The sequence below is a fragment of the Rhinatrema bivittatum genome, chromosome 3 (genome assembly GCF_901001135.1).
Source record: "Rhinatrema bivittatum chromosome 3, aRhiBiv1.1, whole genome shotgun sequence".
Classification (NCBI taxonomy): Eukaryota; Metazoa; Chordata; class Amphibia; order Gymnophiona; family Rhinatrematidae; genus Rhinatrema; species Rhinatrema bivittatum.
Window position 1 is genome coordinate 58,205,350 of NC_042617.1, and position 22,754 is coordinate 58,228,103.

Sequence of the window (22,754 nt, forward strand, 5' to 3'; positions counted from 1 at the left end):
TGTAGGTACGGTTGAAATCAGAATAGCGTGCAGGTAAGCATGAGATTGGATGCAGGTAAGCGTGAGCTGGAGGAGGGGAACCAGGGCAAGGAAGACAGACAATGACAGGACTAGACAAACCAGGACAAGGTCTACACTGAACATGAAACCACAAAATGCCCGAAGGCAGCGAGGCAAGGATGTCCAAGGAAGCAGGATGAAGCAGAAGAGTAATAGGGCAGCAACAGAAAGGGATTTAGGGACAGAGGGGATAAGAAGGCAGGCAAGGTTAGAATGCCTACAGAGCAAGAACAGCAAAGGCCCATAGGCCACAAAGCAAGGCAGGGAAGCGGGATGCCTGAAGGCGCGCAAGGCAAGGAACAGAAGGCTAAAGCAGAGAGCCCGAAGGAACTCGATGCCGCAGCACTGAGGCATGGCCTAGGCGGGGTTAAATAGAGGGTTCTGGACATGGTAGGTAGGCAAGGAAGAAAGGCATGGAGTAGGTAGGCAAGGAAGACCGGGCCAGCCAGGGGAGCGTGCTCATGGGGTGCCTCTGGTGGTGAGGAGGCAGCTCAGCAGCCATAGTTGTAACAGAAGCATTGAAAAGGTCAGCCTGTGGAGCTGCCAGGACATCTCTAAGCTCCCTTAGTATCGCTGGAAGTATCCCATCCTGCCTCATTGCCTTATCTAAGTTTAGTTAACTCATCACAAACACACAGTTCTGAAAATCAATTGAGGTTTTCCTCAGTTCCAATCTTATTTGTGTTCGTTTTATGTGGTTCTGCTCCAGGCCCTTCCACAGTGAACACGGAACAGAAATATTTGTTAAGAAATTTTGCTTTTTCCTCATCAGCCTCAACATACTCCTCCCCTTCACCTCTGAGTCTCACAATGCCACTTTTGCACTTCCTTCTATCACTAACATACCTAAAAAAATTGTGTCTCCTTGTTTTACCGTATTTGCTTCCATTTGAATTATTGAATTCCTACTTTCCCAGCTTCTCTTAATTTTTCCAGATATTTTTACCTGTCTTCCTCTTAATCTCTTGTAGTTTAGGAATTCTAACCTTTTCTCCCTTAACTTTTCAGCTACTTCTTTAGAAGACCATAGCGGCCTCTTTTTCCACTTTCCTTTATTTACATTCCTAACAAAAAGATTAGTTGCCCTTATGATATCTCCTTTAAGTTTTGCCAACTGCCCTTCTACTTCCCCTAGATTTTCCCATTCAGCTAATAACTCCTTGAGGTACTCCCCCATTTTGAGAAAGTTAGTTTTCCTGAAGTCTAGGACCCTCATCTTAGAATGAACCTTCATCTCTTGGTGCCTACTACTGAGCCACACCATCCAGTGGTCACTGGTTCCCAGATGATCATCCACTACATCAGAAATACTGTCCCCATTGGTAAGCACCAGGTCCAGTATCACCCGGTCCCATTTGGGTTCCATTTCCAGTGGACAGAACAGTTCTTCTTGCAGAGAATCCAGGTTCTTCCTGCTTCTAGAAGACACTGCAGTTGGGAAGCCCCAATCAACATCTGGCAGATTGAAATGCCCTAGAAGCAGCACCTTCCCTTTCATAGCAATTTTGTGAATATCCTCCATTAAATCTCTATCCATTTCTTGTCCGTGACAGAGGTCTGAATATTATACCAATATAAATAAATGTTCCATTCACTCTTTCCACATTAACCCACAGTGCTTCTTCCTTACCTCATAAATTCAGCAATGCTGTTGTTGTAATATTGTTTTTTTTAAATATATAATGCCACACCTCCTCCCTGCCTTCCTACCCAGTCCTTCCTAAATAGACTGTAGCCCGGTATAACTATATCCCAGTCACGGTTTTTCGTGTACCAGGTCTCCGTGACAGCTGCTATATCTAAATCAGCTTCTTCTATGACTGCCTCTAGATCCACAATTTTATTTCCTATACTATGAGCATTAGTGTACATAGCTTTCCAAATATTGTCCTTTTTTACCCATTTCTATATGAGTATTTAATGTTTTACTTATTGTAGGGTTTTGTTCAACCATGCTTGATGATTCTAGTTTAAAGACCTCTTCAGTAAGTTTACCATTCTTTATTGAAAGACACTGCACCCCTTCTTCAACAGGTGGACCCCATCTCTTCTCCACACACGCCATACACAGAAAGACCCAAATCCAGAAAGAGATGCACCATACCCAGACAGATAGGACACACATCACTATAGAAATGATTGGAAAGATTTTCAAAAGCTTTAGGTGCCAGTAACATTTTTTAGAAGCTGAGAAAAAGTCTGTTCCACCCCACCTTTTTTTTTTGGCTTTTTTATTGTTTTCTCTCTATTTTTGTATTTTTCTTAGCTTGTATGTCTTTTTTAATTTTCTCATGTTTCGATGTGTTTAATTTTTTTTACACTTTTTGCTTTTATTCTCTTTTCTCCACCTCATAATTCTCTCTGGCCTCTTTGTCCATTCCTCTCTCCTACCCTCACCACTTTTTACCCCGGATGGATCTTTCTCTCTGGGTAAGGACCGGCAGCAGAAGGAACTCCTGTGGGGCTGAGGCCTGAGGATGGAAGCTCTTCCTGGGTTGTGGAACACTGTAGTTGTTCCTCCCATGTCCAATTCTGCCACAAAGTAAGCAGCTCCCCGCCCAGGCCTCCATGGCTAGCTGCTTCTCTCTCTAGCCCACCAAAAGAGATGAGTGACTAAGCCGGGCATACTTACAATGATCCAAATCAAATAAAGATGGTATAGCGCTAAAGGTTCTTGGATCCTTGTTAAGTTGTATGAATCAATCAATTAAGATAAATTTCAAGGATTTCCAACTTTTATTCACAGAGTTCAGGAAAAGTTTTGGTTCCCCTGACATGGACCATGTTTTGCTACATGGGCTGCGCCAGGAGGGACAAAGGCTCAGAAACACAACTAGTTGTGTTATGTCCCAGCAGGTTACTATGTAGTTGGATCCATGCACACACAAAGGAAATGCTAGATGTAGTTCATGACAAAGCTTTGTGGAAATATTTCATAAACGGTGATTCAAGAACATGAATAAGTTCAATCAGGCAGCGAAAGGCTGTCTAGAGAAAACAGTTCGCTATATGCAAGCGTTCAAAAGGGGGGTGTGCCCAAACCTCCATGGAAGAGGCCACCCGGAACATTGACATGTGGTGTGTGGACGGACGAGAATGTGGACCCCTTGCCCGAGGTGGAGTTGACGCAACCTGAGAGGGTGAACCCCCGCAGGTCCCCACTGTCGGGAGGTGAGGCCAGGCTGGTGCAGGGGCCGGCTGGAGCTTCACCAATACCAACCCCGTTCCCTGTAGGTTGAGACTTTGGGTGCGGGGGACGGCTGGTCTTAGGTGGGCCCCTGTGAAGACGGTTATGTAACAGCCAGGAGAATCGTCCAAAGTCAGTCCAAGATCAGAAGCCAGAGGATCGCCGGTAGCCAGTCCGAGGTCTGAAGCCAGAAGAGTCACTGAAGCCAGTCCGAGGTCAGAAGCCAGAAGATCCATCCGCAGGAACCCAAGAATGGGAGCAGGAGCAGGAGCAGGAACAGGGCTCGAAAGGCAGGAACAGAACTCAGAAGGCAGGAACAGGACTCAGAAGGCAGGAAGAGGAAGCAAGGTACCAATGCAGTTTAGAAGACTCCACCAGAACGAAGCAGACTCATTGCCAAGTTAGGGAGGAGCAGTGGAGCGGGCAAGGAGTGATGACATCATCCAACCAAGCCTCCAGGAATTTCCCGCCACTGTTCCTTTAAGAGGGATCCCTGGTCACGCGCATGCGCCTAGAGGGCAGGGAGGACGGTGGCGCCTAGAGGGCAGGGAGGACGGCGGTGTCCTACAGGCCTGCGGCAGTCCAGCGGTGCGGTCCAGGGCCGCTCAGAAGAGGCCGGAGGCAATCGGCCGGCTGCGCGAAGCTGGAAACCGCGGTGAGCAGGGCCGGTGCGGCCAGTGCGCAGTGAGTGTAACATGAAAATAACTTTTGGTTATTAAATAGATCACCGTCACAGCATGTATGCAAAGTGTCCATAATAATGTCATTACGCTCTTACAGCTCCCTCCGTCATGAGCTTGCATTGCCTCCATGGCACCAAGACTCGACAGCATAGTCATTGTTCTTCTCTGATTGGGCAGCCAGCATGTCCCCCTTCAGTCATTGACAGTCCCCCAGGGGCCCAACCCCCACCCCTCCCCAGTTTGTTCATTCCTGAACTAGATAATGGCTTACATGAAAATAGCTGAAAAACATATTTTATAATTTGAATTCTTTCTTCAAATGTTCAAAACTATATTTCATTTTTACCACTGGGTTACCCTTCTTAAGCCATGTTTCTACTGTCTTTAATATCTTGGAAAAGCCCTGTAAAAAGCTTTGGGTCTGTAATGAAGCCAGAGCTTCACATATGCTGAAGCTACCTGGAGTGACAGGACAACTCTCCAGTTAATAAAGGGAGCTCTGATGGCAGATCCATGAAGAACATTTTTTCGAAAGGAGAAAGAAAACTAAATAAGAGCTTACTAAGAGAGCATAAAACAGGAAGCACAAGGCTGCTGGGAAATGTAGTCCTGAGATCTTGAGAAAAGGATTCAATAGAAGCCAGTAAGAAGCCAGGAAAATGAGTGGTGCTGATTGCGAGAGACAGTTGAGACTAATTTAGACTTCAGGGTAATCAGCATGTATATTAAGCTCTGCCTGCAGAGAGGGAGAGGGAAGGAGACAGAGATCAAGGAAGAAGTGTTCTGGAAGCATAGATGTCCGCAGCCCTTTGGTTAGGCCTCTGAATCTATAACAAGGTCCTGTTTGGGGACAGTAGCTTACTAGTGGTCCTGAGGAATGGGGCTAGCCTACAGCGAAGTGCCAAGTACCTTACTCAGATGAGACTGGTATCTGAAAGAGGGAGTTGAAACTTGTGTGACCCGAATCCTTGATGTCTGAAATAAAGTTGTTTCACTACAACAAATGCATGTCTCCTAGTGGTGTGTCCCAGATAACTACCAGCGGGTTCTGCAAGACCAAGGGGCTGACCTGTGAAAGGGTCCCATACCAAATCAAATTTGACAAGTTCCTTTTCTAATTCTATAAGCTTCCATGTCCAAAGAGTGTTATTTTAGGCTATTGTGCTTATTCACAAAAGCTAACACTATGATGTGGATGGGTTACAAAAATTCTGGTCTAATCTGACTCACACTATATCTTGTCTACCCATTAACCATAACAGTGCATGCAGCAATTGTGATGTTAGCAGAAAATAAAGGAGGTTTTAGACTCCCACAGTTAAGTTTATGTTTGAGAAATGTTAAGAGTTTTGGCTTGATTCTGGGACATAAACCTGCCCAAACAAATTCTGAAATCATCCTGTCTAGACTACTGAAATTTCTTTTGGACTACATTAACAAAAGTATAAAAACCAGGGGAGTAGATACTGTACATGTGTACCACTCAATTTTCCCTTTTAAAGTTAAGGGGAGAATGTTTCATCTGTCAAAATCTACAATTGCTTAAGGCTTAGAGTTCTTTGAGGCAGACAACTGCTTAGAATGGGAAAGTGCCACGCTTTTGTCACATTCGGTGGCAAGATCTTGATGCAGCCAAGGACTCTACTGACAGAGCCTAATCACTCAGCAGCCTGAGACTTCTTGGCCAGAGAGGTAGAGTGCCTGCCTCACAGAGCCTAGTAGATGTCACAGCTTGCTGCGCCCTTACCCCTCGCACACCTTCAGCAGCTACAGCAGGGGCAATCCCTGACGCCACTGATCAGCTTCCACGCTATCTCATGAGACCAAAAGGCAATTTCACAATAATAATAATAAAAACTGCATTTTATTCCAAGTGCATGGAAATGGAGGACATGAAGCACAAGACCAAACAAAAAAAAAAAAAAAAAAAAGAAGAGTGGCTTATAAAAAAGGAAAATAAACCCAAAAGATGCAGCAATAGAGCTAAGAAACAGGAAAACTGGTATTTTTGGAGAATCTAGCTAGTACTACGGATCTGAAACTCAGCTGTGCTTTTTTTTTTTTGTAATCTTATTTATTAATAGATTTTGCAAATACAACCAAGAAATAATCTTGTACAGAAAACATTATGGCATTTAGGAAACATCTCATTACACCCCCCCCCCCCAAAAAAAAACCCCCCAAAACAAAATGATACATTACTTTAGCCCACAATAACTAGGGATTTACAAAGGGATTCTTTTTTTTTTGGGGGGGGGGGTGTCAAATTCTTGTTTACCCTCCTTCGGCATGTCTTACTCATTAAAAGTAACCTTTCTATTAAATGTGACTGCAGTTACTAAGTTGCTGGTAGTTGCACTTCCGTTTTCTCCTCTATCAAGCAGTGTAAATCTTTGCTGCTGGTATCCTAGCAACATGCAAGTGATGGTAGGGGGGAAAGGATAGAGCCTGCACACACACCACAAACACATGACAGACCAGAATATATTGTTGAGCACAGTTAACACAAACACCATTTCCCTTCCATAAATCTTGTAGAAAGTGCATTTCAACTCTTCATTGGTCTGCTAAATGAGTGTTGTTCTTTTCCTACATGTTTTCTTTAACAAAAGTATCCTTCCCTGTTTTATACTTTTAATAAACGTGGTGCAGGTTTTTATTGCTTCTCTTTAGTCTCAAACAAGATCCTTAATTGGATCAGTAAAGGAAGAGGAATGGAATAGCTGTTGCTTAATGCCTTCCATTTTCTTTCTTTTTTTTTCTTAACAGGATACTCCTCTGACAGACACAAAAAGCTTGATTTGAAAACCACCTAGAAGCAAAAGAGATAGGAGATCCGAAATCATGAAGAAACTCTAGTAGCTGCAAAAGAAGGCCCACAGCACCTCAGTCTCGTACCTTCCCTTGCTATAAAGGGAGCCAGGGCAAGATTTTAACTAGAATGGAAGCTCTGATGTGGAAGAAAAAAATCCAGGCCAAAAAAAAAATTGAAACGAATGGAACTGTCACTCACTCGCATATTCCACATTCATTGCATATCTTTGACTTTTTTCCCCAATATCAATGCTTGCACATGTGGGTTGGGAACCATACTTCAACCTTTGAGGCATGCATTTTGTAATCTCTCTATACGCACTCACTAGCAGTAAGAAAGAATGGTCAAAATCTCTCTTATCCCTGCTGTACTTGACAATGCATGTCTTAAAACAGCAATTACATATACTTAGACAAACAAGGAGTCTATGTACTTACGGACCGGGAAGCCTTCCATGCTCGCACTTTGTTGCATTTAGACAAAATATAATGTAGTTTCATGAAAAGTGACAGCTCATCTTAGGATTCCCTTTAAACTTAAGAACTTCTTCAGGCTGTAATGACAATAAATATAAAGCAGTGATTCACTTTCTGCTACATCAGAGCAATGATAGAATCATTTCCATCCCACCAATCAAGAATAATCCTCAGCTTTAAGAAGTTCTTTGGGATGGAGGACAGTAGAACACCTAGTCTTTTTAAACAATTTTTTGCCCCTGACACATTGTTGTGAAAGTTGTTTTTGCTTCTGCCTTCATCTGTCATGCATCTGTGGAACAGTAATCCAAAAGAGCTGTATGTGATGGGGGGTGAAGGGATGATGTACACAGAGCATGAGAGAAACCTTGGGGTGATAGTGTCCAGCGATCTGAATGCAGTCAAGCAATGTGACAAGGCGATAGCTAGAGCCAGAAGAATGCTGAGCTGCATAGAGAGAGGAATAACCAGTAAGAAAAAGGAGGTGATAATCCCTTCATAAAGGTCCTTGGTGAGGCCTCACCTGGAGTACTGTGTTCAGTTCTGGAGACCATATCTCAAAAGGGACAGAGACAGGAAGAAGGCCATCCAGAGAAGGGCGACCAAAATGGTAGTGGGTTTCCATCAAATGACTTATGAGGAGAGGTTGAAGGACCTAAATATGTATAGCCTGGAGAAAAAGAGGTGTAGGGGAGATATGCTATAGATCTTCAGATACCTCAAAGGGTTTAATGATACACGATCAACAATAAACCTTTTCCGCTGCAAAGAAATCAGTAGTACTAGGGGTCATGAAATGAAACTCCAGGGAGGAAGACTCAGAACCAATGTCAGGAAATATTTCTTCACGGAGAGGGTGGTGGATGCCTGGAATGCCTTTCCGGAGGAGATGGTGAAGACAAAAACAGTGGAAGAATTTAAAGGAGCATGGGATAAACAGTGTGGATCTCTAAAGGCTAGTGGACAGAAATGAAGAAAAGAGTGCATGGGGATAACTTGCTGGTATGGCGGTTGCTACCCTTAGCCAATAAGCCCTCATTCTGTTAATGCAACTCCATCATTGCTCTCGGCTTCAAAGGCAGGGAAAAAAGAGGAAAAGAGAAATTAGACTCAAACAGCAACCAACAAGGACATTGAAATTTACAATCTGGGAAAACAAATAAACGTGGGGGTAACTTGCTGATGTGGCTGTTACTGCCTTAACCAATAAGCCTGAAACTTTTGATCCAACTCCAACAGGGCTCTCTGCTTCAATGGCAAGAGATGACAGAGAATTGGACTCAAGGGCCCTGACTTTGATGGATTAGAAAACTGATAAGTATGAGGGAGACTTGAATGGCACAGCAGATGCTACCATAAGCTTGCTGGGCAGACGACATGGACCATTTGGTCCTTTTCTGTCGTCATTTCTATGTATCTTGGATTCCCCCTCCCTGAAAAGCATGCCAGACAGCTGGATGGGAACTTCCTAGAGGCAGACCCTTAGCCCCACTCACTGGCTAGCTGCGTTCGCTACAGCAGCAGCCACCATCCTCTCTCCTTCATCAAGCCTGCGCATATCACTTCCATGGTGCATCCAGGGTCAATCAGTCCCAATGGGCAGGGGCTCCAAATGAAGCTATTTAATGGAATTTCTATCAACCATTTATTTACCCATTCAGCAAAATCTATTTTAATGTTTAATCTTAACTCCAAATGAAATAAAGATGCATTACATAACCCCTGCACAAATATTTTCAAAAAGTGGGAACCAAAAATCTACAATTCAAAACTTATTACAAGTTGTACCATTTCATAGAGAGAAAAAAAAACCTATATTTGTAGAAAAAAGATTTTAAGAAAAATAGTAAGAACTCCTTTTTATATAGATAAAAGAAATGATACAACTTATCCAATGAAAATTTCTCTCTATGGAATTGTGCAATTTTTAATAAGCCTTGAATTGAATATTTCTAGCTCTCCTTTTTTTTAATTGTAATCCTAATCCAAAACAAGGAATTCAAAAATTTTACTTTAAATACATCATGTGAACATTATGATATTAGATCACAACACACAGCACCTACGAGATTATCTCAGAATAGAGAGAGAGCGTCTCTTTCTCTCCATTAGTTCAGACTCTGCACCAAACGAAGCTCCTGGGCTGAAAACATCTCAGAATAACAAGTCACAGCCTCGGGTCATGACATGATGGAGGGGGTGGGGAGTCAGTGAAAGACCTGGTCAAACACCTGTCAAGTTGGGGGCCATCTCAGAAGAGGAAGGGCAGTCCTTTCAACACGGCAGCTGTGAAGGAACGGGAACTCCACTGTAAGTCTAATGGTGAAGACATGGTCACTTGATTCTTCAAGGCCTCCCTAGCTGTGCACATGCCCACAACCATCACTTGTACACGTAAAACTTTGAGTCCTTTACAGAAAATGATGTTTCTTAACCCCTGTATTCACATCAAAAGAACTTTGAAATTGATGTCTCTTACCTGATCAGCAGGACCTGATATAGCACCTGACTTTTGGCTTGGTTTACTGATTGTTTTCCCCCACAGACACACAATGTGAAAATCCATGGTAAATTGAGCCCTTAATTTGTTGGGTTTTTTTTGTTTGGTTTTTTTATAGGGAAAGTACTGAGCCTAATCTGGTGGAACATGACACCTTGAAGAATCTTGTTAATGATAATGAAACAGAAAGCTTTTTGTTTTAATTCTTGCATTAATTTCCATCCTTCAGGATATTTCGCATATAAACTATTTGGTAAATACTGCATTGGGTCCAGCAACACCCCGATTTCAATGTGAAAAGACTTCAGAGTGCTTTCTTTATCCTGCGTTTTCTAGGACACCATCAAGTCAGTCAAGCGAAATACTTCAGCAGTCTGACAGAAACAGTCAAATGAGATCTTGGGTCTCTGAGCCGCAAGGTTTTCAGTCCTGTAATTGTCAAAGACCTGTGGTATAAAAGATCAACAACTTGGGGCTCAGAAAATAATACAAATGCCTCCTGAGCCTTCATTTCGCTTAGGCTGTCATAAGCAAAAAGATCCACAGGATCAACATTTTCTTGTAGTAGGGCTAGCCGTATTGATTGTCTGGTATTAAACAATACACACATTCTTGTGTAAGTCGCCTACACTACTGGATGAATTATATCCAGGACAGTGTAACAAATACCAATGGTATCCATTATTGTGTTGCTAGCCTGCCCCCAAAAAAGGTATGATTGAAAGTAGTAACACTTAAGGAACAGAAAAACACATCAAAACGTCCCCGGGCTCTAACCAATCCCCCCCAACCCCGTTAAGTCCACTTCTTCCAGTCACCGAGATACCATCAGAGCTCATTAAATTGTTCACGAATGTATTGCATACTTTGTACGGACATGACTAGTCAGGCTGGCTTTTGGTTTGTTTGTTTCATTTTTAACACAGTGTCGGGGATTTCATGTAAACCAGAAAAATTCCCAGCAGCTTAATTTGGATTTACGAGTGAGTTAAATACAAACAAAATGAAAAGAGGGTGTGTGCATTTTTAGTCAGGGCTGGCCTTGGGTAGGGCAAGCTGGGCAGTTGCCTGGGGCACCAGAAAACAAAGGGGTACCATCGGCTCCCTCTGTTGGGGTGGTCGGCAGCAGGGCTAGTTGGGCATGGACCTGGCCCACAAAAGTTAGCTGGCAGCAGGGGGAAAAAAAAATGTAAACCTGGGAGTTTGTCCAGCTTTTTTCAAAAGTTAGCCGGACAAACCAATTGAATATTGACCACATTCAAATTTTCCAAGTGAGCTAAATTCTTTAAAAGAAATCTCCCCATAAAAATGAAAAACCTTTAAAAATATACAGTAATCTGTTATGGGGATTATTTTGGTGGGGTATTGCTTTTTTTTTTTTTTTTTTATTTGTAAGAAGCACAGGAAGAGGTTTTTGTTTGAAGCTCTTATAGCGGAGGAGAAGGAAGAGAAGAGTGGAGCCATGGAAATTGGGGGAGCAATATTTATTTATTTTATTTACATGTTTTTATATACAGACTTTCCTCAAAAAGAAATCAAGACGGTTAACAAAAACGTCTATACCGATCTATAAGATCATGATGACGCGACATTTCCATACATAATTCCATAGCCAAAATAACAGTCAAATCACAACAGTAATAAAATTATATCAATAGCAACTGGGAGACTAGCTGGGGAGGAAGAACAGTATTTGGATTAGGGGGGGAAATGGATGCATTCAGAGGTTTGGGAGGTGGACGTAAAGCTGGGACTTGGGGTTGGGTGGGAAGAGTAGGGATTTGGAGACCCAGCAGGGGGTTTCAGCAATTGTTAGACTGGTTGGGGTTTTGAGTCAGTAGTGTGAGATGGGGCTGTGGGGGATCAATCTGGAAATAAATAAAAGGGGCCCACCCACGGATGGTTTCTCAGAGCCCCACAAGTTGTTAAAGCAGCTTGGGAGCCAGGGCAGGAGGAGTGCTGGCCATGAGAGAGGAGGAATGGAGCAGCTGGGCTTGGGCGGACAAGATGGAGTGGAAAGAAAGGCCCGGAGAGGAGGAAAGGTAGGGGGAAGGAGGATTGGAATGCTTGGAGGGAGGGGGAGAAGAGGGGAGAATGACAGAAGGAGAGGGATGGATAAGAATGCCTGGAAGGAGTGGGAAGAGAATGGATGGAGGGTGGATAATGCCAGGAGGAGAGATGGAGGGGGAGGGGGATAAGGGGCACCTCCAACAATTTTCGTCCGAGTTGACATTTGCCCTAGTAGCCATGTTGGCCCTAAAGAAAACCAGTTTTTTTACATGTTGGACCAACATAAAAAATGATCCAAAGATGATGATGCCCATGAGCTTTTCAGACAGCTCAGGCCCCTGCTTTAGATGTCTGAAGAAGTGATCTATGTAGATTCAATAGCCTGTGTTTGTGTTTCCACTATGATACAATTTGCCTAAATTAAATTACTTGCTATCACATTCTGTTCTCCTGTACTGCTAGAGAGTCCTCCTCATCTGTCGACTCACTCATCCTCCGACATATTCTCAAAACATGGTGGCGTTTCACACTTACTTACTCCATATCCACAGGATATGGAGTAAGTAAGGTTTCATGGAGAGGCAAGATAACTTTAGCCAGGCACAGCAGCAACTAAATTGTGCCCAGCTTACAAGTTGGCATTTATGATTCTAAGAAAAAAGGCAGAGCTCTTACACAGGACAGCATTTAATGCTGATGGTCTAGAAACCACAGCTAATGCACTGCTATCTGTGAAAGAATCTGGATTCCCCCATGACGTTAATAATGCGGCAACCAATAACTGAAAACCACATAAAAATGAAAAGCTCATCATTATCTTTTGTTAAAAATAAAACCTCAGTGGTTACACCATGTCCAGAGTATTCCAGTTTTCAAACAACATTCATCCTTCAGTCGAGGAATTTGCAGTGCACAGCTTACACATCTACAGCAATTCACATTTAGACAGCATGCAGCACAAGGAAGTCAACAGAGCACAGCAGCACAGACTTCACAATTTAGGGCTTGATTTTCAAAAGTATTTACAAGCTTAAAACTGGGTTTTACATGCGTGAATGCACTTTACCGTGTTAAGCGGGTTTTTGAAAATTGCTACAATATATGCCATTGAATCGTCCATAGAATTGATCTATATAAGTGCACTTTACATGGGGAAAATGGCTTTTGAAAATTGCTACAACAGTAGTTACATTTACACATGTAATTCCTTTTGAAAATCACCCCCTTAGGATGCAGTCATTAATAACACATTATTGGAGCTCTCACTTATAGGAACTAGGAAGATCTTGATTTCCTTCAACTCGTCTCAATCCACACAACTGTAGTTCTCAAATCAAATCAAAATTTGAGAGAGAATAGTCTTACATAAGTAAGTGCTTCCCAAGTCCCTTTACCATAAACAGAGAGTGTGAGGGCAGATAAAAACTGTAAGGTCCACGTCATCTGTCGCTTTCCCTACATTCTGCAAGTCCATAGACTCCATTTGATCTCCAGCTTAATGCACGCTTCTCCGCTACCCAGGATCCTTTGCAACTGCCCACTGCATTCTTGAATTTCATGATTATTATTTATGGTCTACAGCTTCTACTGGGAGGCTAAAATAAGATATTGCAAGACATAAAACTTCATTCTAACATTTCTGTACAGAATTTTGGTTTCAGTCCTTATTTGTAATATTATTATTCATGGTCATGAAACCATTCTAAGGATGATAATCTTTGTTCCCCAGATTAGCATAACTAAGATTACAAGTCCAGCAACTCCCCCCCCCCCCCCCCCCCAATATTTCATTAAGCTCTGCAAGTTCGGTAAAGAATCTCTTGTACATCAAATACTTTGTGAAAGGCTGGTCTGTCAATCTGCCTCAAAGCTGTTTGAAAATGATCTCATAACTAGCAAGTCACCTGAAAAATAAAAACAATTTAAAAGTACTCATATTTACCCAATTAAAACAAACGTCTAATGGCTACACTCACACTGAAACTCTTCCTAACACAAGTTCATACAAATGCACTCCAAGGACAAGATATGGGTAAAAAATACAGCAGGCAACTTATTTTTTCCTTTTCAAGGCCAAAGCTTTACAAAAATAGAAAGACAAGGGGAGGTGAACTGTCAGCTGGGGAACTGGAAAGCTCCTCCCCTGGCAGAGTGAGTTACGGCACTCGAGGAGACAGGACAAACCTTTCTTTCAAATGCAACAGATTCATTTGTCATGAAAGCACTTATATTCAAGGCTTTTGTTGCATTTGTCCCTAAAGCTGAAAGGCCTAATGATACCATTATCTTTGTCCCCTGAAATACCCTCAAAACAACCAAAATGCGAGATCAGAATCCAGGGATCTGGCATTGCACGAATCTTTCAGTGAAAGGCGTGGCAGGAGATTTGCCATCGGGGAATGAGAGCTGTACCACCCCTACTCCCACGAGCAAGCGCCGGTGCCCTGGGAGCAGGGGTGGGATGGCACTTGTCATTCACTCTATGGTTACTATTGAGCCAATGTGAAACAGAAAATCATCAGAGGAATTCCTGTTTTTCTATACTAGAGGAGTTACCGCAGGGCTGCATGCAAAGGAATATGCAGCTGAGTGGGGAGAGGGAGAGAAATATCCAGAACATTTGGACATCACCCTTCGGTCTCTCACTCTTTTCTCCCTCCCTCCAGTCTTTCCCTCCCTTCTCATACTCTCCCTCCAGTCCACCCCATCTCCCTTCCCTCTAGCCTCTCTTATCATCTTCTCTTTCCTCCCTTCTGCCTCCTTCCTCTCCCTATTCCAGTGGCGTACTGAAGCTCTCCAGCGCCCGGGGCCCAATGCATTTGTGCACCTCTCCAGCACCCCCCCTCCCCCCCAATCCTTCTTGTACTAATGCTTAAGGTCACAGAAAATCAGTGGCATCTCTAGACAGAAGAATTGGGGGGGGGGGGGGAGGCAAGCCAAAGTGACATTTCCTCATATCACACCCACCTCCTTAGCATGACCCCCTGCCTTAAAATTGGCCATAAAAATACATCTCAATAAGAAAGTTCCAAGGCTCTTCTGCATAATAAAAAAAAACCCAAAAACTGGCTAGTTTTACTCTGCTAGTAAAACTATTAAGATTATTTGATAGCCTCATTCAACTAATTCTATATGGCTACAAGAGTGGAGTCTGGAATGTATACAGGAAGGGACAGAATGTCAATATAAATCCTGCACCTCCAGTTCTGTAACTCTGTGCATCCACTGAAATTCCTCCAACAACGGAGCTTGGATGTTTCCCTTACACCTCATCAAACAAAAAAATATTTTCAAATTCTGGTGTCACCTCACAGTAACAGCAGCACAAATACCTTCCACTGCCAGGCACATTGTGAACTAACACAAAACCCCGCAAAAAAGACACTCAAAATCTATACTGCAATCCGATCATTATGTAACAGTAGTAACACCAAGGACTCAAGCAACAATAACCCGTCCTGTGATAAAGCAAGGGTAAATATTACACTGGGTCTTAGAATACCAATATACCACCTACTGAGGAAACAAAATAAACCCGATTGCTTTAGGTCCCTATACAGACACTACATGCTAGCAGAATCTCTCACCTTGGTCACATGCACAGAGCAGAGACAGACCCTCACCACATACAGAATAAAGGATAACCAATAGGAGCCAGCAATATGCAGACAAAAGCTGAAATGGAAACCCCTAAGAAGCCAGACTCTATCTACAGTGCAACAATTACTCCTGGGGGAATTCTGCGCAAAAAAAATTAAAATTCTGTGCACAAAAACTTAAAATTCAGCAAATGATATATTGGTCAAAATAACACAATTTATATGATAGTCTTTAAGTAATTACATTTTAAATTAATACAGAAAAAAGTTATTAAAGATGCAGAATTTTAAATATTTTGAGCAGAATTTCCCTAGAAATTCACTGCAAGAGTGTCCCTTCAACTCGCTCTCCCTTCTCCCCTGGCCACTTTGCCTTCTCAGGCCCCAACTCCTCCACCTGCCAGTATCTCTCCCTTCCACCTCTAGGCTCAACCCCTTCCACTCTATTGCCAGTCCCAGAGTTTGACCCCGTTCTCAGTACTGCCCCTCACACAGGCTCCCTCTGTCCCTCCCTCTCTCTAGTACACATACACACACCCTCATACAGACTCCCTCACTCTCTCGCACACACACACACACATCCCCTCATACAGGGTCCCTCTCTCTTGCATACACACCCACACAAGCTCCCTTTCTCTCTCACACATACATCCTCACACAGGCTACCTATGTCTCTCTCTCACACAGCCCTTCACACAGGCTCTGTCTCACACATACACAATCCCTTCACACAGGCTAGCACCCTCACTTACACACGATCCCTTTTTCATACACACGAGCTTCCAATCTCTCACACACATACACACTCCTTCACAATTTCCTCATATAGGCTTCCTCTCTCTGAAACCCACACTCAAGCATCCCCCCCCCCCGCTCTCTTACCTCCCATGCCCTCTCTCACCCTCCCCTCCCCACACCCCTTCTCCTCCCCTCTCTCACACCCCTCCTTCTCCTCTCTCTCTCACACACACACACACATTCTCTCTCACCGGGGCCTTTATCTTCACCGCGAGCGGAGCATAATCTGTTTGTGGCACACGGGGGCCTCCCATTTTCGCCGAGAGTTGCACACCCAGGCCTTCATCTTCGTCGCAAGCGGAGCACATCCCGCAGCACACGCGGGCCTTCATCTTCATGCGCTTCGTTCGCGGCATGCCGGGGTCTCCTCTGCTAATTTCTGCACAGAATTTGGCTATTCTGCGCAGAAAATGGCAATACTGCGTGGGGGGGAATTCTGCACAAATTCTGTGCTTTGAAGTAGTGCAGAATTCCCACAGGACTAAACAATGGAAAAACATAATCACCATTCTCATAAAAGAAACAATAAAATGAAGAAACATAAAGCATCAATTATAACAGAAAAAACCATACTAATAAAAGAATAAATATTTTAAAACTATTGACAAATAAACTAACATCTATTAAAGTCATATACATTTTTTAAAAATTTCCCAAGCACCAACAAAATATTTCAGAAAAGTAGACACATCAAGTAACAACCAATAATTAAAAATAATAAGGATTTTAAAAAGCCCCCATTGTCCATACCTGGGAACCTTTGATTTCCAGTCACCCTGAGATTGTCAAAGATTAGGGGACTAGGCGGGGAACACAAACTTTATCCTCTCTCTCTCACACACACACACATACACACTCCCATGTTCATTCTCTCTCACAAACACACTGCCACATATACACACACAGACATATTCTCATACACTCTCTCTCTCTGACAGACACACACACAATCTCATACATAGGCTCTCAGACCCTCCCTCTCCCCCCACCACATACACACACATAAGCTTTTACTCCCCCAGATTTCCTTATACACAGGCAGGTTCTCACTCTCACAGGCTCCCTTACACACACAGACACGCACTCATTTTCACCTGTTCTCTAACACACACACACGCACTCACTCTCACTGGCTCCCTCACATACATATGCACTCTCTCCCACTGGCTCTCTTACATAGACACACACACGCACACAGACCCCCCCAGGCAGGCTCCCATTCTCACACACACATATGCACACATCCTCATCCCCTACCCCGAGGCAGGCTTCCATTAATTCTCACACCCATACACAGACCTCCAGGCAGGCACCCATTCATTCTCACACACACACATAAACAAACCTCTAGGCAAGCACCCATTCTCACACAAACACACACAGACAGACCCACAGGCAGGCACCCATTCAGTCTCACACAGATATGCAGATCCCCAGGGAAGCTTCCATTCATTCTCACACACACAGATAGACCCAGAGGCAGGCTCCCATTCTCATACACACATATGCACACATACACATCCCCCACCTCTACCCCGAGGCAGGCTTCCATTCATTCTCACACCCACACAGACCTCCAGGCAGGCACCCATTCATTCTCACACCCACACAAACAAATCCCTAGGCAGGCACCCATTCATTCCCTCTCTCTCTCTCTCTCTCTCACACATACACACACACACCCATACACATCCCTAGGGCCCTGCACCCAGGGGCATTGCCCAACCCCCCCTCCCCGGGCGGTACACACTGCCCTGTTCTCTTCTTCCACTCTCTCCCCTTTTGTGAGCCCAAGGAGCAGGGGGCAGCCCTGTGCTGTGGCTACTCTTTTTAGTTCTAGGTTAGCTGTGAAAGAAGCAGTAGCATCTCTTAGCCCTGGGCCAGCCATAGCAGTGACTTTTCTCAGCCCTGGTCTGGCAGCTCCTCTTGGGACAGCAGCAGGAGCTGAATTTTTGGTGCAGCACCCAGAATTTTTCCATTCCTGGTTACGGGTAATTAAGAAGCTTGCATCCACTATGTAGAGAAAGGGCAGGGAAAAATACCTTGGAGAGCCACAGCAAACCCTTAGTCAAGGAGGGGTTTAAAAGAAAACTGATCAGATGACTAGCAAGGAAATAAACTAAGGAAACTCACCTGGACAGAAGTAATGATCAAGGTGAAAGGCCCCTCCCATCCCAAAATATTAGTCCTGGTGTATCAAAGTTTAGCAGTGATACAAATGGGTGCAGCTCATTTCACCAACTCATTTCAAGTCATTGGTCAGCTATTAATTTGTTAAACACTGTCAGACACTCACCACTCGTGCAGGCTGGATTTAACTAGGTGGCCCATTACTAAACCACTCTGTAACCTGTTTCAGTCTACCTAGGGGCACATTCCCCAGCACTGGAAAAAAAACCCAACCCTCAGCCTTCAGAAACCTTCTTTAAATCATTCAAACAATAACTCCAGCTTCGGATTAATCTTTTTTTTTTTTAAGATTAGTCAACTGGTTAAAGCAAAATGTATTTTAAGAATTACTACAGATCTGTTGAATTGTGAAAATGAAGTGTAATTTCTAATGCAACCTACAACCAACACCTTATTTCCTGTAGAGGCCATGTAGAGGTTAGTGCAGTTAGTGTAGCTGGGTTCAAAAAAGGTTTGGATAAGTTCTTGGAGGAGAAGTCCGTTAACGGCTATTAATCAAATTTACTTAGGGAATAGCCACTGCTATTAATTGCATCAGTAGCAGGGGATCTTCTTAGTGTTTGGGTAATTGCCAGGTTCTTGTGGCCTGGTTTGGCCTCTGTTGGAAACAGGATGCTGGGCTTAATGGACCCTTGGTCTGACCCAGCATGGCAATTTCTTATGTTCTTATGTGTGAAATTCAGCTACTTCCTTCTAATCTTAAATACAGATTTTAATGCAGTAAAAAAAGTTATCTGGCCTAAATCAAAGTCACTTCAAATAAGGCCAGTATTCATGGCCTTAAAATATGTATTTAAGATTAGAAGGTAAATGATAGTCAACTGTGGTGTTCATCTATTTAGAATAATGTAGAATCACCACTTTGCCATCACTAGGTGTCTGAAACCTTTTAACTGCTTTCCCTAAATACTGCAATAAGTAAGAGGGGTACATTGTTGGCAATCTTCTTTTATAGTATTGAGTGTTTAACGTTGTACCATGTAGACTCAGAGGTTGCATCAGCATCTGGTCTTTTAGAGTCACTGAAACATACAACTTGACCAAGGGTGCCTAAAACGTTTGTGTATATAAATAATAGATAGATAGATATACATGCAATGTTTGTTCCTTTGCCTGCTATATATCTGACCCTTTTACCTAGGCCTAATAAAAATTAAGTTAAAAAAACAGTGAAATGAGTATAGATATTACAGTGTGACTGTAGCAGCTAGGGAATACTGAGAGGGTGGCAGATGCTTGGAATAGCCTGGCAGCTACGGCAGTAGTAAACAAAAGTGTGACAGAATGTAAACATGTTGGGGGCACATTTAGAAGGAAGGTGCTTGAGGATATCTTCATATTAAACCGAAGAAGTTTGCCATAGCCTGTATATTTTTGCAGACAGTGAGACCTCATATGTTGTGGCGGGCTTTTAAAGTGGTTGCCTCAAAACGCCACTATCAGAGATATGCGGTGATAGGTTTCACTGTTACACCGTCTAAATATTTTTAATCATCGGTCTCTCTGTCAAGTTTTGGTAATGACAACTTGTGTCAGTTTACACGATGTTAAAGGCAGTGAAAAAAAATTATACACTTATCGTAGCGAGGTATGCAGCAGGGATATAACACTGGTGTTGGCCCGACACGGCTCGTGTTTCTGTGAACCTTCTTCAGGGGCCGCGCTATGCCAATATATTCCCAGGACTGCCGGCTGGTTCTGCTACTAGGCTGCAGCGATACTCGGGCAGCAGGACTGCTGCCCGAGTATCGCTGCAGCCTAGTAGCAGAACCAGCAGAACCAGCAGATACTGCCGGCTGGTATCGCTGCAGCCTAGTAGCAGAACCAGCCGGCAGTCCTGGGAATATATTGGCATAGCGCGGCCCCTGAAGAAGGTTCACAGAAACACGAGCCGTGTCGGGCCAACGCCAGTGTTATATCCCTGCTGCATACCTCGCTACGATAAGTGTATAATGTTTTTTCACTGCCTTTAACATCGTGTAAACTGACACAAGTTGTCATTACCAAAACTTGACAGAGAGACCGATGATTAAAAATATTTAGACGGTGTAACAGTGAAACCTATCACCGCATATCTCTGATAGTGGCGTTTTGAGGCAACCGCTCTAAAAGCCCGCCACAACATATGAGGTCTCACTGTCTGCAAAAATATACAGGCTATGGCAAACTTCTTCGGTTTAATATGATGGCATTTAGAAGTGTATTATTATAAGATTACATCATAATTTAACAGTTTCAATTCAGACGTGAGGATATCTTCAGTCATATGGAATTTTAGAGAGCCAAAGAGGCAAGAATACAAACCAGTGAACAAAGAGTGATAGTACAGAGGCACCGAGCTCTCAAAAAAGCTGGGGTATGAAATGGACATGGTTACAACTCTAACATCAATGGTATGGCTGCTTTAGACTTTGAAGAAGCCTGAGGTATCCTGCATGAAGTGACCATAGCTATAGTGCTCATACCAACGAGCACGAGGTGGCTAAATGTTTCAGACAACACACTCAGTTTTGGTGGCTGTTTGGATTATTACAAAGCTTAGGGGTAACATATGAGAGAAGGCCTGGATGTTGAATTTAAGTAGCGGACTTGTAAAAACCAAAATGGAAAGTAACAAGGCCTGTAATAGCCTATCAGAAGAATTGTGGGAGGCAGGCACTGTAACAAAATTTAAACAAGCTTGGAGTAGATAGAGAGGGTCGTAGTCGGAAGAGGATTGAGAGGCTGGATAAAAGATACAGATGTTGATGCAAATATTGGAATTTATATGCTCATCTATCAAAAGTATGATTTGTACATTACTGATAATAATACTTTGCATTGGCGAAGACAAATGAGAAATTACGTCTTACCTGATAATTTCCTTTTCTTTAGGACAGACAGATAAATCCAGAACCAGTGGGTTATGCACCTCTACCAGCAGACAGAGTTGGAACAAACTGATGTCACAGTATATAACCTCCTGCAGTGATATCTGCCTGCCAGTATTCCCTTCAAAAGCAACTGTGGACAAACTAGCAAAAAACTTGATTAAAAACAGACAACCAGGAGGGACCGGTGACGTCACCTGCTAAGATGGCCGCTTAAGACCTCGGCTCCCCTCTCCTCCACCGGTTATCCACCCCCATCGGCGCCTAGCTGGATCGGCGAACTCTGAATTTGGGTGTATCGGGGTCCCTGCACATCACTCATGGCCACTCCACGGAAAAAGCCCGATTTAAATCGCTTCTCCTTTGCGGCGGCGAGCACAGTGGCAGCACTCGAGGAAGCAGGCAAGATGGCGACGATTCCGGAGCCGGAGGGGGAGGCGGAGACGGCGATCGCACCCGCGGATGCGGAGATCCCTAACCGGGGAGAATTTCGCGCCTGGTTTCAAGAATTGCGGGGGGACATGGCCCGCTTCCGTCAGGAGCTTGGAGATATGCTAGAGAGCACAAAAACAGATGTCCGTGAACTGGAAAGGAGAGCGGCCGAAAATGAGCAGGGCCTGCAGGACACGCAAGCAGAGCTGGACTCGGTCCGGGAGGAGCTGGGACAGCTTCGGGATGCTCACGAGGAGCTCCATTCCCATGTTGAAGATCTAGAAAACAGAACCAGGCGAGTAAATCTCAGATTCCGTGGGGTGCCTGAAGGGGACGCCTTTAAAGATTGCACACAAGTGGTGCAGGACATTTGTGCTTATTTGTTGGATCCAGAGGGTATCCAGGAGAAGCCGCGGGAAGTGGTGTTAGAGAGAGCACATAGAGCTTTTGGTAACCCGAGGAACAAGCAGACGAGGGACATAATAGCCTGCTTTCATAGCTTTCTTGTTAAGGAAGCGGTAGCACGAGCAGCGCGAGCCCAGGGTTCTATAACTTGGAAAGACTGTAAAATTGAGGTGTTCCAAGACCTGGCAATTTCCACTATCCGGAAAAGGCGTGAATTTAAGGATGTCATCAACATACTTCGCGCCCAAAATATTAAGTACAGATGGCTTTTCCCATTTGGTCTACTCTTCTCGATAAACGGCGTACAGTCCCGTGTACAGCGAGTGATGGAAGCGGAAGACATACTGCGGGGCGCCGGCTTACCAGCCGTGGGTGCCGAGGGGCCCTCTGCATCTTCTGCAGGGAGTAATAGCGGAAAACACGATCGCCCAAGTTGGAAGAGAGTGGACAATGGGGGAAGAAGATTACGCCGCAGATCCGCAGGCACCTCGGGACTCGAGGAACCAGGATGAGCTAGTCTGGACTGTGACATGGCGGCCTGGTGAGCTGGCGGTAACTGCCAGGGTATGGAGGACATAGACTGAGTTTGAGTTCTGCCGATATTACTGGACCTGTGGTATGCAGTGGATTAACAGGGGGTCTGCTTAAATCACAAGGGACCATGATTTAGCACCCATGATTATCACAGGGGGTTAACTGTTTATGATGTTAAACTTGCTTTTGTGTTTA

At 43.9% G+C, this 22,754-nt stretch overlaps 1 protein-coding gene across 5 annotated transcripts in view; it reads right to left on the minus strand.

Annotated features, from left to right (window-relative positions):
- Positions 1 to 22,754, minus strand: part of TRERF1 (transcriptional regulating factor 1) — a 394,859-nt gene that overhangs the window by 192,673 nt on the left and 179,432 nt on the right. For 4 of the 5 annotated variants that reach the window (XM_029593303.1, XM_029593302.1, XM_029593299.1 and 1 more), the window contains exon 3: positions 7,183 to 7,298. The gene's annotated coding sequence lies outside the window, so the exon portion shown is untranslated. The remainder of the gene's footprint in view (positions 1 to 7,182; positions 7,299 to 22,754) is intronic. The other variant, XM_029593300.1, reaches the window with a different exon arrangement.